Below are 6,000 nucleotides of genomic sequence, written 5' to 3' on the forward strand. Positions count from 1 at the left end.
AGTGATTTACAGAGCATGCAAGGTATGTACCAGGTTTATCACTGCAGCATTACTCAGTGTATGTGCTTAAAATTTGTTATGAAAAATTTGAAATACACAAAAAAGTAGAGAGATTGGTATACTGAATGAGTATCTATATAGCCATCACCTGGATTTAACAATAGTTAACATGCTGTCATATTTGCTTCATCTATTTTTGTTTGCTGAAATACTTTCAAGTAAATTACAGACATCATGACATTTTACCCCTAAATACTAAAGTATACAAAAATTCAAAATATGGCATTTTCCTATATAATCACAATAACTTTATCAATCTAGCAAGTGTATAATAATAAAATTAAGTGTAATTCCTTAATTAATCTAATGCCCAGCCTACATTTAATATTTCTTAATTATCCCAAAATTTATTTTGTAGCTTGTTTGTTCAAACTAGGATCCAAAGACCAACATGTGCTCTCTTTGGATGAGAACATCCAGTTCTCATATTTCTTACATTTCTTTTCACTTAGAACAGGCTTTTCTCCCACATACATTTTTTTCTATGACACTGATTTGTTAAAGACATCAGACCCAATTGTTTTCTAGACTGTCTCATTTTCTGGATTTGTCTCTCCCCAACCCCACCATGGTGTTTAATTTGTTTCTCAATTCTTGTTTCCTGTAAACTTAGGCTCATCTTCAGTATTTTTGACAAAGATAATACAATTTGATAACATACATGCCTATGTGGTATGTTATCAAACTCTCTGATCTTTGTTTTCAAAAATAATCACAAAATACTTTTTTTAATGTCTTTTTTTTATTGTGGTAACATGCATATTAAATTCACCATCCTACTCAATGGTATTAAACACATTCACATTTTTGGTGTAACCATCACCACCATCCATCTCCATAACTCTTTTCATCTTCTAAAATTGAAACTCTATATCAATTAAACAATAATTCCCATTCTCCCCCCAACCCCGGCAACCACCAGGATCCTTTCTGTCCCTATGTATTTGATTATGTACCTCATACAGCATTTGTGTTTTTGTGACTGGCTTATTTCAGTTAGTATATTGAACTCAAAGTTCATTCATGATGTAGCATATTATGTCAGACTTTCTTTCTTAAGGCTGAATAATATTCAATTGTATATATATGCCACGGTTTGCTTATCCATTCTGTTGACAGACATGTAGATTCCTTCCACATTTTACCTTTTGTGAATAATGCTTCTATGAACATCAGTGCACAAATATTTCTTTGAAACCCTGCCTTCAATTATTTTGGATATATTCCCATAAGTAAAATTGCTGGATCATATAATTCTATTTTTAATTTTTTGAAGAATGACCAGCTTCCACAGTGACTATACCATTTTACATTCCTACCAAAAGTGCATACAGATTCCGATTTGTCCACATCCTTGCCAACAGTTGTCTTCTGGTTTTTTGATAGAATGGTAGTATACAAGATCTCTACTTGACTTATTTCACTTAGCATAATCCCCTCCAGTTCCATTCTAATATGTATGAGGTGATATCTCATTATAGTTTTGGTTTGCATTTCTCTAATGATTAGTGATGTTGCACACTTTTTCATGTGCTCATTGGCCATTTGTAGATGTTTGGAGAAATGTCTATTCAAGTCCTTTGCCAGTTTTTGAATTAGGTTGGTTTTAGTTGTTATATTCTGAATATTAATTCCTTATCAGATATATGATTTGCAAATATTTTTCTGCCATTCTGTGAGCTGCTTTTTTACTCATAGATAGGTCTTTTGATGCACAAGATATTTAAATTTTCATTAAGTCCAGGGTGCCTGGGTGGGTCAGTCGTTAAGTGTCTGCCTTCGGCTCAGATCATGATCCCAGGGTCCTGGGATCAAGTCCCACATCAGGCTCCCTGCTCAGCGGGAAGCCTGCTTCTCCCTCTCCCTCTCCCCCTGCTTGTGTTCCCTCTCTCGCTGTGTCTCTCTCTGTCAAATAAATAAAATCTTTAAAAAAAATTTTTTTTTCATGAAGTCCATTTTCTCCGTCTCTCTTTTTAAAATTTTATTTATTTATTTATTTATTTATTTTAGAAAGATTAAGTGTGAGCAGGGATGGGGGGCGACAAAGGGGTGTAGAATCTCAGGCAGACTCCAAGCCAAGTGCAGAGCCCAAGAGGGGGCTTGATACCTTGACGCCAACATCAAGACCCAAACCGAAACCAAGAGTCAGTTGCCTAACCAAGCCACCCAGGTGCCCCTAATTTTGCTCTTTCTTTTGTTACCTGTGCCTTTAGTATCCTTTTTTATTATTATTATGTTATGTCACCATACAGTACATCATTAGTTTTTGATGTAGTGTTCCATGATTCATTGTTTGCATATAACACCCAATGCTCCATGCAATACGTGCCCTCCTTAATACCCATCACGGGGCTAACCCATTCCCCTACCCCCTCCCCTCTGAAACCCTCAGATTGTTTCCCATAGTCCATAGTCTCTCACAGCTCGGCTCCCCCTCTGATTTCCTTTCCTTCTCCTAATGTCTTCCATGCTATTCCTTATGTTCCACAAGTAAGTGAAACCATATGATAATTGTCTTTCTCTACTTGACTTGTTTCACTTAGCATAATCCCCTCCAGTTCCAACCATGTCGATGCAAATGGTGGGTATTCATCCTTTCTGATGGCTGAGTAATATTCCATTGTATATATGCACCACATTTTCTTTATCCATTTGTCTGTTGAAGGGCATCTCAGCTTCTTCCACAATTTAGTATCCTATCCAAGAAATCATTGCCAAATCTAATATCATGAAGCTTTGTCCTTTATATTCTTCTAGGAGTTTTATTGTTTCCAGTCTTGCATTTAGGTCCTTAATCCATCCTGAGTTAATTTTCATATATGGTGTTAGGTAATGGTCCAAGTTCATTCTTCTGTATATGGGTATCCAGTTTTCCTAGCACCTATTGTTGAAAAGACTGTCCTTTCCTCATTAAATGGGCTAGGCACCGTTGTCAAAAATCATTTGACCATTTGTGTGAGGGGTTATTTCTGGGCTCTCTATTCTGTTCCATTGTTATATATATCTCTTTCTGCCAATACCATACTTTTTTGATTGCTCTAGTTTTGTAGTAAGTTTTGAAAACAGTAAGTGTGAGACCTCCAACTTTGCTCTTTTTCAGGCTCATTTTGGCTATTTGGGGGTCTCTTGGATTCCATATGAATTTTAGGATGGATTTTTCTATTTTTGCAAAAAAAAAAAAAACATCATTGGGATTTTGATAGGGATTGCATTGACTCTGTAAATCACTTTGGGTAGTATTGACATTTTAACAATATTAACTTTTCCAAGCCATGAATATGGGATGTGTGTCAATTTATTTGTATATCTTTAATTTCTTTCAGCAATGTTTTGTAATTTTCATTGTACAAGTCTTTCATCTTCTTGGTTCAGTTAATTCTTAGAGCTCTTTCCCATCTTGCAAGATGGTGGGTGAAAAAGCTGAGAAGCCGGATACTAAGGAAAAGAAACTGGAAGCCAAGGAGGCTGATGCTGGTGGCAAGGCTAAGAAGGGTAACCCCAAGGCTAAAATGCCAAAGAAGGGGAAGCCCCACTGCAGCTGAAACCCGTCCTAGTTAGTGGAATTGGCAGATATTTCCCATCGGCTATGTATTCCAGAAAGGCCATGTGCGAGAAGAAGTATTTGGCAGCTAAATCCAGGGTTGAAAAGAGAAAGAAGGAGAAGGTTTTTGCTACTTTCACAAAACCAGTTGGTGGTGACAAGAACGGTGGTACCCGAGTGGTTAAGCTTCACAAAATGCCTAGGTATTATCCTACTGAAGATGTGCCTGGAAACCTGTTAAGCCATGGCAAAAAACCTTTGATTCAGCATGTGAGAAAACTGTGAGCTAACATCACTCCTGGGACCATTTTGATCATCCTCACTGGGTGCCACAGAGCGAGAGGGTAGTTTTCCTGAAGCAACTGAGCAGTGGCTTGCTACTTGTGACCGGACTGCCATCCCTCAATCAAGTTCCTCTGCATAGAACACAACAGAAATTCATCATTGCCACTTCTACCAAAATTGATATCAGCAGTGTGAAAATCCCCAAACATCTCACTGATGCTTACTTCAAGAAGAAGAAGCTGCATAAGCCCAGACACCAGGAAGGTGAGATCTCTGACACCAAGAAAGAGAAACACGAGATTACAGAGCAGAGCAAGATTGATCAGAAAGCTATGGACTTGCAAATTCTGCCAAAAATCAAAGCTGTTTTACAGCTTCAGAGCTACCTCTGCTCTATGTTTTCTCTCACAAATGGAGTTAACCCTCACAAATTGGTGTTCTAAATTTCTTACAAAGAACCTCATTAGGGGGAGGAGCAAGATGGCAGAAGAGTAGGAGACCTAAATTTCATCTGGTCCCAGGAAATCAGCTAGATAGGTATCAAACCATTCTGAACACCTATAAACTCAACAGGAGATCAAATAAAAGAATAGTAGCAACTCTCTGAACAGAAAAGCGACCACTTTCTGGAAGGTAGGATGTGGGGAGAAGTGAATCCCAAGCGATATTCAGGAGGATAGACGGCAGGGGAGGGGGACTCCTTTGGCCACTTCTGGCAAGTGATAGAGCCACGGAGCACAAAATCAGAACTTTTAGAAGTCGACTCCGCTGAGGGACGTCGCTCCAGTGGCTAAGCGGGGGGTGGAACCCTTGCTGGGACAGTGTGGTCTCAGGACCCTCGGGGTCACAGAAAGACCAGGGGTGCCTGAGTGCAGCAGAGCTCCCAGGTATCAGAGCAGGGAAGCCAGCTGCAGAGACAGAGCCAAGGAGTGGGCTCTTAGCTCGGGGTTGCCATAAACCATGATCCGTGGCACAGTCGGGCCACTGCTCTTCCAGCAGGGACCCAACAAGTGGGAGATCCGGGGAGACTCCCCTTCCTCCCCTGGGAGGAGTGGCGCAGGAGCGCACTGCAGGGATCTGCTGGGTTTGGAGACTACAAACAGGGTCGTGTGCCAGAGATAGAAATGCTTGGTCTCAGGCTGGGTGAGCATGGAGTGTGACCGGAGACCAAGGAGAGAGGAGTGACTGCTTTTCTCTGGGGGCTCACTCAGAAGTGGGGCCCCAACCTCTCAGCTCCTCCGGGACCAGAGATTGGGAGACCTCCATTTTCTTTCTTGTCCTCCAAAGCTGTATGGAAAGCTTGCAGGGAACAAAAGCTACCAAGAGCAAACCCGAGCAGATTACTTAGCCCGGCCCTTGGCGGGGGTGGGGGGCAATTCGGCCTCAGGCAAAGACATTTGAGAATCACTGCAACAGGCCCCTCTCCGAGAAGATCAACAAGAACAGCCAGCCAAGACCAAGCTTACTGATCACTAAGAACAGCAGAACTCCAGCACTAGTATTCCCCTAGAATTCCATAGAATTCATGGCTTTTTTCCCCCATGATTCTTTAATCTTTCAAAGTTAATTCTTTAAATTTTCTTTATTTTTTCGTTTTCTATTTTTTAAAATTTTTCTTTTTCCCTTTTTCACCCAACATCTTATCAATCCCTTTTTTAAAAATCTTTTCTATTTTTCATTTTTAGTGTCATATTCTATCCCTTTGTTGTAGTTAACCTTATCTTTTGTATATATATAAGTTGTTCTCTCTTTAAAATTTTGGGATACAGTTTCTTCTAACAGACCAAAATATACCCTAAATCTCTAGTGTATGGCTTTGTTCTAGTCTCCTGTCTGATCACATTCTCTCCCCGCCCACTTTTTTTGTTCTTTTTTAATTTCTCTTCTTCCTTTTTACAACCAACTTCTTATCTTATCAATTCCTTTTATAAAATCTTTTATAATTTTCATCTTTACAGTCATATTCCATCCCTTCATTGTACTTACCCTTATTTTTGTACATATATAAGTTTTTCTTTCTTTAAAATTTTGGGAGGCAGTTTCTTCTAACAGACAAAAATACGCCCCAAATCTAGTGTGTGGCACTGATCTATTCACCAGCCTGATCATATTTG

At 39.5% G+C, this 6,000-nt stretch overlaps 1 protein-coding gene and 1 pseudogene across 2 annotated transcripts in view; one reads left to right on the forward strand and one right to left on the reverse strand.

Annotated features, from left to right (window-relative positions):
* Nucleotides 1-6,000, reverse strand: part of CFAP70 (cilia and flagella associated protein 70) — a 118,632-nt gene that overhangs the window by 91,984 nt on the left and 20,648 nt on the right. The gene's annotated exons all lie outside the window — the stretch shown is intronic.
* On the forward strand, nt 3,465-4,329 carry LOC110589133 (annotated as a pseudogene).

The sequence above is a fragment of the Neomonachus schauinslandi genome, chromosome 6, assembly GCF_002201575.2.
Source record: "Neomonachus schauinslandi chromosome 6, ASM220157v2, whole genome shotgun sequence".
Taxonomy (NCBI): Eukaryota; Metazoa; Chordata; class Mammalia; order Carnivora; family Phocidae; genus Neomonachus; species Neomonachus schauinslandi.